The sequence below is a fragment of the Suncus etruscus genome, chromosome 16, assembly GCF_024139225.1.
Source record: "Suncus etruscus isolate mSunEtr1 chromosome 16, mSunEtr1.pri.cur, whole genome shotgun sequence".
NCBI classification, from domain to species: Eukaryota; Metazoa; Chordata; class Mammalia; order Eulipotyphla; family Soricidae; genus Suncus; species Suncus etruscus.
Window position 1 is genome coordinate 62,469,273 of NC_064863.1, and position 12,851 is coordinate 62,482,123.

The 12,851-nt window shown below is 37.2% G+C and overlaps 1 non-coding gene across 1 annotated transcript; it reads left to right on the forward strand.

Annotated features, from left to right (window-relative positions):
* The first annotated feature begins 12,036 nt into the window (after nucleotides 1-12,036).
* LOC126032981 (U6 spliceosomal RNA) lies at nucleotides 12,037-12,145 on the forward strand. The gene has a single exon (XR_007504139.1). It is a non-coding gene; the product is annotated as a U6 spliceosomal RNA (small nuclear RNA).
* Nucleotides 12,146-12,851: the final 706 nt, after the last annotated feature.

The following is a 12,851-nucleotide window of genomic DNA, read 5'->3' on the forward strand; positions in this document are numbered from 1 at the left end:
CACCAGCAGTGGATAAGAGTTCCTTTCTCTCCACATCCCCGCCAACACTGTTTATTCTCATTCTTTGTGATGTGTGCCATTCTCTGTGGTGTGAGGTGGTATCTCATCATTGTTTTGATTTGCATCTCCCTGATGATTAGTGATGTGGAGCATTTTTTCATGTGTCTTTTGGCCATTTGTTTTTTTTTTTTGGTTTTTGGGCCACACCCGTTTGACGCTCAGGGGTTACTCCTGGCTTGGGGGACCATATGGGACACCGGGGGATCGAACCACGGTCCGTCCTAGGCTAGCGCTGGCAAGGCAGACACCTTACCTTTAGCGCCACCGCCCGGCCCCTCTTTTGGCCATTTGTATTTCTTCTTTGTCAAAGTGTCTGTCCATTTCTTCTCCCCATTTTTTGATGGGATTAGATATTTTTCTTGTAAAGTTCTGTAAGTGCCTTGTATATTTTGGAGATTAGTCCCTTATCTGATGGATATTGGGTGAATAGTTTCTCCCACTCAGTGGGTGGCTCTTGTATCCTGGGCACTATTTCCTTTGAGGTGCAGAAGCTTCTCAGCTTAATATATTGCCATCTGTTAATCTCTGCTTTTACTTGCTTGGAGAGTGCAGTTTCTTCCTTGAAGATGCCTGTAATGTCCTGGAGTGTTTTGCCTATGTGTTGTTCTATATATCTTATGGTTTTGGGTCTGATATCAAGGTCTTTAATCCATTTGGATTTTACCTTTGTACATGATGTTAGCTGAGGGTCTAAGTTCAATTTTTTGCAAGTGGCTATCCAGTTGTGCCAACACTAGTTGTTGAAGAGGCTTTCCCTGCTTCATTTAGGATTTCCTGCTCCTTTATCAAAAATTAGGTGATTGTATGTCTGGGGAACATTTTCTGAATATTCAAGCCTATTCCACTGACCTGAGGGCCTGTTCTTATTCCAATACCATGCTGTTTTGATAACTATTGCTTTGTAGTACAGCTTAAAGTTGGGGAAAGTAATTCCTCCCATATTCTTTTTCCCAATGATTGCTTTAGCTATTCTAGGGTGTATATTGTTCCAAATGAATTTCAAAAGTGCCTAATCCACTTCTTTGAAGAATGTCATGGGTACCTTTAGAGGGATGGCATTAAATCTGTATAATGCCTTGGGGAGTATTGCCATTTTGATGATGTTAATCTTGCCAATCCATGAGCAGGGTATGTGTTTCCATTTCCGTGTGTCCTCTCTTATTTCTTGGAGCAGAGTTTTATAGTTTTCTTTGTGTAGATCCTTCACATTTTTAGTCTAGTTAATTCAAAGATAATGAGTTTGTGTGGCACTATTGTGAATGGGGTTGTTTTCTTAATGTCCATTTCATCCTTATTACTATTGGTGTATAGAAAGGCCATTAATTTTTGTGTGTTAATTTTGTAGCCTGCCACCTTGCTATATGAGTCTATTGTTTCTAGAAGCTTTTTGGTAGGGTCTTTAGGGTTTTCTAAGTAGAGTATCATGTCATCTGCAAACAGTGAGAGCTTGACTTCTTCCTTTCCTATCTGGATGCCCTTGATATCTTTTTCTTGCCTAATCGCTAGAGCAAGTACTTCCAGTGCTATGTTGAATAGGAGTGGTGAGAGAGGACAGCCTTGTCTTGTGCCAGAATTTAGAGGGAAGGCTTTTAGTTTTTCTCCATTGAGGATAATATTTGCTACTCGCTTGTGGTAGATGGCCTTAACTATATTGAGAAAGGTTCCTTGCATTCCCATCTTGCTGAGAGTTTTGATCAAGAATGGGTGTTGGTGGGGCCGGGCGGTGGCGCTGGAGGTAAGATGCCTGCCTTGCCTGTGCTAGCCTAGGACGGAACGCGGTTCGATCCCCCGGCATCCCATATGGTCCCCCAAGAAGCCAGGAGCAACTTCTGAGCGCATAGCCAGGAGTAACCCCTGAGCGTCACAGGGTGTGGCCCAAAAACCAAAAAAAAAAAAAAAAAAAAAAGAATGGGTGTTGGACCTTATCAAATGCTTTCTCTGCATCTATTGATATGATCATGTGGTTTTTATTTTTCTTGTTGTTGATGTTGTATATTATGTTGATAGATTTATGGATTTTAAACCATCCTTGCATTCCTGGGATGAAACCTACTTGATCGTAGTGGATGATCTTCTTAATGAGGCATTGAATCCTATTTGCCAGGATTTTGTTGAGGATCTTTGCATCTGCATTCATCAGCGATATTGTTCTGTGATTTTCTTTTTTTTTTTGTAGCATCTCTGTCTGGTTTAGGTATCAAGGTGATGTTGGCTTCATAAAAGCTATTTGGAAGTGTTTCCGTTTGTTCAATTTTATGAAAGAGTCTTGCCAGGAGTGGTAGTAGTTCCTCTTGGAAAGTTTGAAAGAATTTATTAGTGAATCCATCTGGGCCTGGGCTTTTGTTTTGGGGCAGACATTTGTTTACCGTTTTAATTTCATCAATGGTGATGGGGTTGTTTAGATATGCTACATCCTCTTCCTTCAACCGTGGAAGATTATAAGAGTCCAAGAATTTATCCATTTCTTCCAGGTTCTCATTTTTAGTGGCGTAGAGTTTTTCAAAGTAGTTTCTGATTACCCTTTGAATCTCTGTCATATCAGTAGTGATCTCTCCTTTTTCATTCCTAATACGAGTTATCAAGTTTCTCTCTCTCTCTCTCTTTCTTTGTTAGGTTTGCCAGTGGTCTATCAATCTTGTTTATTTTTTCAAAGAACCAACTTCTGCTTTCATTGATATTTCGGATTGTTTTTTGGGTTTCCACTTCGTTGATTTCTGCTCTTAGCTTTGTTATTTCCTTCTGTCTTCCTATTTTTGGGTCCTTTTGTTGAGCACTTTCTAGTTCTATTAGCTGTGTCATTAAGCTACTCAGGTAAGCTCCTTCTTCCTTCCTGATATGTGCTTGCAAAGCTATAAATTTTCCTCTCAGTACTGCTTTTGCTGTGTCCCATAAGTTCTGACAGTTTGTGTCTTTATTGTCATTTATTTCCAGGAACCTTTTGATTTCCTCCTTGATTTCATCTCGGACCCACTGGTTATTGAGTATGAGGCTGTTTAACTTCCAGGGGTTAAAGTTTTTCTTCTGAGTCCCTTTGGAATTCACAAATAATTTCAGAGCCTTGTGGTCAGCAAAGGTAGTGTGCAAAATTTCTATCCTCTTGATATTATGGAGGTATGTTTTATGTGCCAGCATGTAGTCTATCCTGGAGAATGTCCCATGTACATTGGAGAAGAATGTGTATCCAGGTTTCTGGGGATGGAGTGTCCTATAGATATCCACTAGGCCTCTTTCTTCCATTTCTCTCCTCAGGTCTAGTATATTCTTGTCGGGTTTCAGTCTGGTTGACCTATCCAGTGTTGACAAAGCCGTGTTGAGATCTCCCACAATTATTGTGTTGTTATTGATATTATTTTTCAGATTTGTCAATAGTTGTATTAAATATTTTGCTGGCCCCTCATTCTGTGCATATATGTTTAGGAGAGTTATTTCTTCCTGCTCTACATGTACTTGATTAATATAAAATGTTCATCTTTGTCCCTTACAACCTTCCTGAGTATAAAGTTTGCATTATCCGATATTAGTATGGCCACTCCAGCTTTTTTATGGGTGTTGTTTGCTTGGATAATTTTTCTCCAGCCTTTTATTTTGAGTCTATGTTTGTTCTGACTATTCAGGTGCGTTTCTCATAGGCAGTAGAAAGTTGGATTGAGTTTTTTGATCCATTTAGCCACTCTGTGTCTCTTAACTGGTGCATTTAGTCCATTGACATTGAGAGATGAATTGTCCTGGGATTTAATGCCATCTTTATATCGAAATTTGGTATGTCTTTTGGTTAGTCTTGTCTTTTTTTTTTTTTTTTTTTTTTTTTTTTTTGTGGTTTTTGGGTTACACCCGGCTGTGCTCAGGGGTTTTTCCTGGCTCTGTGCTCAGAAACTGCTCCTGGCAGGCACGGGGGACCATATGGGACGCCAGGATTCGAACCGATGACCTTCTGCATGAAAGGTAAACGCATTACCTCCATGCCATCTCTCTGGCCCTAGTCTTGTCTTAAATTAGGTCTTTCAGTTTTTCTCTTAAGACTGGTTTTGAGTTTGTAAAGTTTCTGAGCTGGTTTTTGTCTGTGAGACCATGTATTATCCGTCAAACCGGAAAGTGAGTTTTGCTGGGTACAATATTCTAGGTGAAGCATTCATGTCATTCAGTCTTGTCACAATATCCCACCACTGCTTTCTGGCATTGAGTGTCTCTGGTGACAGGTCTGTTGTAAATCTCAATGATGCTTGCTTTAATGTAATTTCCCCTTTTGATCTTGCTGTTTTCAGAATTCTGTCTCAATCTGTGGAATTTGTCATTGTGACTAGGATGTGTCTTGGGGTGGTTTTTCTGGGGTCTTTTTTGGTTGGTACTCTTCGAGCATGCAGGATTTGATCACATATATTCTTTAGCTCTGGAAGTTTCTCTTTAATGATGTTCTTGACCATTGATTCTTCCTGGAAATTTTCCTCCTGGGTCTATGGGACTCCAAATGATTCTTAAGTTGTTTCTGTTGATCTTATCATAGACTTTTATTTTCATCTGTTCCCATTCTTTGACTAATTTTTCCATTGTCTGTTCATTTGCTTTAAGTTTTTTTTCCAATCTCTCCTGCTGTATGGAATTGTTATGTATCTCGTCTTCCACAGCACCAAGTCTATTTTCAGCTTCTGATACCCTGTCCCAGAGCTTATCCATTTTGTCATTCACTTCATTTACTGACTTTTTCAGGCCTGTTACTTGACATGTTATTTCAGTTTGGAGTTTTGTGATTTCTGTCTTCATATTTTCTTTGTTCTTATTAGTGTTCTGTTCAACTCGATCCATGATTTCTTTGAGTTCATTGAGCATCTTCCATATTGCTAGTCTAAAGTCCTTATCTGAGAGGTTGATTAGATGGTTGGTCATCAGAATTGTCATCTTCATTCTCCATGTCTGATGCTGGCCTGCGCTACTTCCCCATTCTGCACTTCAAAGAAAACAGTGACTAGGTTACAAAGACTATCATGAAATGGGAAAAAATGTTCACCCAATGCATATCTCTTAAAGGGTTAATATCTAGGACATAAAAGTTACTACTTACAAAATATAACAATAACACACACACACACACACACACAAATCTAACCCTATCCAAAAACTAGGTAGGAAAAAATGGACAGACATTTTCTCATAAAAGAAATATAGATGACCAAAAGTCACATGAAAAATGCTTCCATCACTAATCATCAGGGAGATGCAAATCAAAACAATGAATTATATTCTCATAGCACAAATACTGGTACCCCCTACAAACAATAAAAATAAAAGCATTGCTGCCTGGCATGGATCTGGGAAGAAGGGGCTGGCTCTCAGTCACTGTGGGTTGGGATGCTGACTAGTCTAGCCTTTCTGGAAAACAATATTCATATTCCTCATAAGAATAGAAAGTGAACTCCCATATGATTCACTCCTAGGAATATACTCGAACAACAAAAATAATTAAAAAAATAAAAAATAACTCTAGCACTCCTATGTTCACTGCATCATTATTTATATTAGTCAGAATCTGAAAACAACTCAGATGTCTGACACTACATGAGTGTCTAAAGAATCTGTGGTATATTTACACAATAGAGTACTATTTGCTATTAGGCTAAATGAAGTCATGAAAAATTTTTATCATTGGGGCTGGAGAGATAGCATGGAGGTAAGGCGTTTGCCTTTCATGCAAGAGGTCATCGGTTCGAATCCCAGCGTCCCATATGGTCCCCCGTGCCTGCTAGGAGCAATTTCTGAGCATGGAGCCAGGAGTAACCCCTGAGCACTGCCGGGTGTGACCCAAAAACCACAAAAAAAAATTTTTTTTTATCACGGATCGACATGGGTATTATTATGCTGAAAGAAATGAGACAGAGGGGATATAAAAAAATAATACAATATGGTAGTGACATCCATAGGCAATCACGATAACGAGGTGGACCAGTCCATGGTAGGATGCTAGTCAAAAGGAGTGGTGAGTGAAATTTAAAGAAGAGAAGGGTCTTCTGTGACAACAATGGCTTGAACTTACTACTCTAGAGAAGGACTGAGTGTTGAAAGGGTATAAAATGATCTGCACAGCACCCCTTCATTATCAATAGTGTAAATATCAGTGTCAAAACAGAAGGGGAAAAGAAAGAGTAAACATCAAATAACTCTCCCAGAGATGTACAGGTATTGGGAGGTGAAAGGGAAACTGGGGATATTGGTGACTTGAACTTTGCACTATGGAAGGTTGGTGTACATCTATGACTAAACACAATTCTGCAGCCATGGTGCTTAAATAAAGTACTTACATAGATACATAGAGAGATACATAGATGATAGCTAGATAGCTAGATTGAAGATATATAGAGATAGAGAGAATATATATTTAGATAGATAGATCATTCTTTTTAAACATAATATCTTTACTTAAGCACCACGATTCAAACATATTTGTAGTTGAGTTTTAGTCAATCTATTTGACTGTAATATAAATATTATAGAAATGAATATATATAATTTTGGGAAAGGAACAGTATTAATTCTGACTATTATTCAAAACAAAGATATTCAAATAATTATTATATTCATACTTCCATATTTATTAGATGCTCTCATTGGTATTTTTAGAGCTGAGAGCTGTGTATTCCATGAAAGAATTTTCAAAGACTACCACATCAATAAGCTCTGTGTTCATTTTAAAGTCAAAGTACAGGAAACAAAGATAATTTTTTTAGCAAGGCAGAAGAATTGTGAGGGTGAACATGAAATCCCCATCATTTGTTTATCATTGTATGTTTTATGTGATCTGAGATTTCTGATTATTGAAACTTTCCATTTACTGCTCTTTTTATTGTTGTTGTTTTGCTATTGTGGTGGTAGTTTGTTTTTTGTTTTGTTTTTGTTTTGTTTTGGTGCCATAACCATTGGTGCTCAGGTTGTATTTCTGGTTCTGTACACAAGAATAACTCTTGGCTGTGGTCAGAGTACCAAGGATCCAATTCCTCTCTGAGGCATACAAGGCAATTCTCAGCCTGCTGTACCATTGCTTTGGATCCATGCTGCTCTTGTGTTAACTTTTCATAAAAAATGTTGTATTTTCTTTTTTTTTTTTTTTTTGGTTTTTGGGCCACACCCGGTAACGCTCAGGGTTTACTCCTGGCTATGTGCTCAGAAGTTGCTCCTGGCTTGGGGACCATATGGGACACCGGGGGATCGAACCGCGGTTCGTCCCAGGCTAGCGCAGGCAAGGCAGGCACCTTACCTTTAGCTCCACCGCCCGGCCCCCAAAATATTTTATTTTCAACAAACCAAACATGTTGCTTCTGAGCATGTCCATATACACCATCCTCCAACAAAAGTGTGTATATATGGGTGTGTAAAAAAACATTCTCAATGTTGCTTTATTATTATACTAATTTTAGAATAAGTTCACTGAGTCAGAATTTACCTTTGCTATAAACACACATACATATGAATTTTAAAAATGTTTATAATAAATAACTGTGATTTTAGATTTTCAGAGATTTGGGAAATATTGTTTTATCTTATAAATGAAATATTCCATAAAGATAAATTAATAATAAGCAATGTTTGTGTTTATCTTTGTGTTAGTTTTGAGTCCACACCCTCTGATGCTTAGGACTTTATCCTCTGGTGCTTAGGCCTTTGTGCAGGGGCCCAGGGAGAGAACCCAGATCAGCCTGATGTAAAAGAAGTGCCTTACACTGCAACCTCCTGTGGGAGACCCCCCGACCCTCGGGGGTGTGGAAATGAAGGTTGCTAGTTATTAGTGGGTTCACTCGAGCAGAACCGACCTGTAAAGAAGAACTAGAGAAATTAGTAAGAAGGGCCCTCAAGACAACGCATGCTGTTCAAAAAAGGGATTTATTGTCGGGGGGAATCAGCTTTTAAGGGCTGAAATACGTCAGAGGGTGTTACAAGTTTTCCACCAATTACAACTGTGAGCACTCATTAGCATAAGCTGGGGGCAGGTAATAGGGAGGGGCAAAGAGGTAGACCTGAGCACATGTTTATACTAAGAGAGTTTATATAGAAAACACAAGATCCAAACAGAGTCCCACAAATTCCACTCAGCAAGCACAAATAAAACATCAGCTGTAATCCTAGTAACCTTTTGCTAACACAAAGACAAGTGGCTCTATATTTTTCTTTCTGGCTGGATGTATTGAGCTGCTTCAAATTACTTTAGTATTTGTCTATTTCCTTTGTTCTCAAGGCATGGGCGCCTTTGGTCACGTGGGTGACTAGATTAGAATTACTGAGGTGTCCTATGTTCTAGGTTTCATTAGCTAGGCTCCCCACATTACACATTGTACTATCTTGATGACCCCAAAGAAATATGTTTTAAATGTGATAATTAAATGTACTGTGAAGTATGGTAGTATGTATCAAGTTCTCACTTCACATATAAATTATATTTTAATATTTATACATTTTATATTCCATTCTTTATATTCCATCTACTTCAGGAAATAAAAGAAAATTTTGCTTAGAAAATATAGGATTTTATATTATTTTATCAATTCTCTTTGAATTTTTAGTTTTATTTTGTTTTTGGACATATTGTTTTCAGTATTTAGTCCTCATGGAGTTCACAGGACAATATGTGGTGCCAGAGATCCAACCTACAGGGCAATGAACAGAGCAAGTGTTTTACAAACTGAACTATCTTTGTTTCATGAGCTTTTTCTTTAGTGTGTAGATGTTTATAAATTAGTTATATAGGATGTAAGTTAAAAAAGTGTTTACAAAATGGAGTTTATATTTCTCCATTTCCCCTTCAAACTTTTTTTTGGGGGGTTTTGGGCCACACCCTGTGGTGCTAAGGGGTTACTCCTGGCTGTCTGCTCAGAAATAGCTCCTGGCAGGCACGGGGGACCATATGGGACACCGAGATTCGAACCAACCACCTTTGGTCCTGGATCTGCTGCTTGCAAGGCAAACGCCGCTGTGCTATCTCTCCGTTCTTCAAACTTTTTTAAGAGGAGGTTTCTCTGGTTTCTTTTCTCTTTGCCTTTCAATTGCTCATACTGATACTAAGGTCCTCTAACACACCATCAGTAAGCAATATATAGAAATTAAAAAAGAATTAGTTTATACAAACAAACACTTTTTTATTTTTGGTAATCATGTCTATAAAACATTTTAAGACTTATTTATATTAACAAATGGATAAAACATAACACCAAATCAAATAAAAAGCTATCATCAAACATAATGGGATTTAGGGCTTTTAGACATCATGTTCTGTGAGTGAAGATTCTTAAGCATCATACATAAAAATATTTATTGCAAAATACTCATAAAAGCATAAAACTTTCTTATTTAAAGATGCATATTTGAACACAATCATGTATGTAATTAAGGTGTTTAAATAAATTTAAAAAAAAGAATAGTGTAAATTTTCAACCTGCTATAAAAAAACAAGAAAAACAAAAACAAACAAACAAACAAAAAACTGAGGCAGGCAAGTTAAGCAAGTTACCCGTTTGGAAATGATAGTGATTTTAAGAGCCAGCATTTAAAAACAGCTCTTTTGACACACATGATTGTGCTAGTTCTTCTATATAATGTTGTTGGCACGGTAGGTTTTAAGATTAATGGAGGAGTTTATGCTTGGGTTAGAACTAAATTGCTCTGTATATTGTTTTATCATTTTTCTTGTTGAATAAATAAAATAACAACAACAAAAGAAATAAGGTAAAAAAAGATGCATATTTGGGATCCAATTCTTATTATTCCCAGATTTCAAAGCTATCTATGAGATACGTTCACAAAAGACAAAATAAGGGCATGCTGATGGAACAACTATTCAAGTCATCCGTAGAATGTCTCTGTGTTTGTTTTTTGCCATGATCAATATTCAAAGAGCAGCAATGGATGCAACCCTGTAGTCTCCCAAGCCCTGGCTGATTTAATACTGGAAGCCCTCAATACCAGATTGGTAACCCCAGTGTCTCCAGCTTTATAAGATCTGAGTAACAAAAGAACCTCAGACCTTTGATTTTACAGATAGCTTCAATACAACTTGGAAGCAAATCCTTATTCCAGCCACCAATGGAAATGATTAATAATAATAATAATGGTAATGATATTAAGTGAACCTGTAGCTCAGAAATCACATTTTAATTCGTAATGTCTTAACAAAGGGATGATGTTTCCTGGGAAAGACTCCTGTATCACAGATAGATTTATAAATTCATTTGAAATCTGATGCATTGTATATTTTGATTGATATAGTTTAGGTCTCTTGTTATTATTGTCATTAAATTTGACTTTGGTGTATAGTTTTGACATTTTTACCTAATGTATCAAATACTACTTGGCTCCTGGAACATCCACTATTTTTTTCTTTTCTTAATTTGTAGAAAAACATAGAAATATGAGTTAAAACGAACTATTTCATGGCCTAAGGCTCTATGGAAGAGGCAGGAACCCATATCTAGAAGATATAAAAAAATTAAAAATAAAATACAATAAAAATGTTGTATGTGTGGAAGGTTTGTTTGCTTGTTTGTTTTGCATAGGCACAGCAAACATTGAGGAAATTAGAAAGAAAATATCCTTGGCTTAAAAAAAGTTATATTTACCCATAAAGCATACTGTCAAAAGACTGACTACAGGCTCCAGCATACTAATTATCCAACCTCCAAGGTCTTTCTTTATGGTCCCAAGAAGTGTTGTGCCAAGCATGGTTTTCCCTGTCAGGCTTCTGTAATTAGAGATCTTGTTTTTTGTACAGAACCTATTTCGAAGTCTGGGTGATATGGAACATCTGCTGATTTCATCTCATCTTTAAGGTGGAAAGTCAAGGAATACCTGCCTTTCCAGCATGTTGTTGCTGTTTTTGGTCCTCAGGGATGAATTCTCGCCTAGAACAAGTTGGAGCCAGGGTGGCAATAGAGCCTTTATGGAGGGAGTGTGATACCTGGTGCTAGTGCAGAAAAGTGTTCCAGTTCTGAGGACGGGATCCCAGCTTCGGGGTTGAACTATTGATGTATGATGGACTGAGGCCTAAGTCAAGTTCCCATGACAAATATTCCGGGTGAAAAGGCACCCCTGCACTATGAATTTATGATTTCCTATTCGTATTAGTTATAAACTTTTTCTATAAGTCATATTTTCCAAATTTAGTATCCCTGAAAAAAGGAAGTGTGCCACATGATACATATGCATATGTATGTATGTACATGGTGCATATAAGGGTAAAAATAACAAGCTGAAAAATTGTTATAATGTGGTTCAACCTGAAGTCTACTAGAATTTCCAACAAAGGAGATTCAAAAAAGGGATGGGGATGCAACCTCTACTTTTGCAATACACACTAAGAATTATAGCTATTAAGGAATTTGTCTACAGAAATATACAATGGAAATATAGATATTCCATTTATGTCTGTTGGGATAGTCTGGATGGATAGATAAAATCCAGGGCACAATTTCATCTTAAGAAATCATCTTGTGGACTCTTAGGAATGGTTCAGAGAAATCAGGGATCAGGTAGTGTCCTCGAGCTGAAGATATCTCCAGAATCAGATCCTGTAGTGAACAAAAGTCCACCATGAGGGGAGATATGAGAAAACGCGCTGCATAGAATAAGTCAGCAGGAGCAGTGGCTACAGCCAATGCAAGGGGATCTGGAGGGTGTCCTTCCATTTGACTACCAACTTGTTGGGGCTGGCGAAGTTTTTGGATCTTGAAGAATTTAGAACTGAAATTAAAGAAAGATAATTAGGGAAAGATAACAGATCAGTGGTGAGAGGGTGAGAGAATAGAAGATTTGTAAGCAGTAGGAAGAAGCTGGGGGTGGTGGTGTTATATATACATGGACTATATACAACTAGGCAGGCATGATGTACAATATAGATTAGACATATATAGACGTCATGACATAAACACATTCCCCTACATAGACATGAGAGATCTATTTGTAGTTTGCAGTTGAAGAACTGACTGATAGAAAATGGGTCAGAATGTGTTCTCGCTTCGGCAGCACATATACTAAAATTGGAATGATACAGAGAAGATTAGCATGGCTCCTGCGCAAGTATGACACGCAAATTCGTGAAGTGTTCCATATTTTTATTTGGAAAAAAAAAAGAAAATGGGTCAGAATGTTTTAAAAAATGTGAGGACAGCACATCAAGGAGAAAGATTTTCCAGTTTCTAGACAATAAACCAATGGTGAGGGTAAACTTTGCTAAAAAAAAAAAATAAAAGCTTCTATTAGTAGCGTGTACAAAGATCTTTATATAATCATAATGTTTATGTCTAGAGTACTAAGCAATATGTCTGAATGTACTGTCAGAGGAGTCTACTACATAGAATATAGTCAACCATGAATGAAAATTTAGGTTCCTTTCCTGAAAGCAAAATAAAAATGTGGCGATTATGGTAGAAAAGGAAATTAGCTTTCATTGAAAACTGTAAATGGCAAAAACGTACTCAGTGAATGGAGTCTATAACAAAAGTTTATTGTTTGTATTTTTATTTTTCAATAGTATCTGTGGCCATAAATATTAGATCATAATAGCAGATGTAATGAAATTGAAAATAGATAAATTAGAGTATTTTCTTAAGTTATTAGCATATTGAACACTGTATTTGGCATGTAATTTTATAAAACACTGAGATGCAAAACAAGGGTAAACAAAGAAGTTAGAGAGTTATAGACATAATAAAATTAAGACCCCATATCATTCTTCTAGTGAGCACCTTAGCATGAATCCCTGGATTTCAAATGCATTCTGCACCTGTTTCTGTGACTAAAAGCATTAGGACATTATTCTA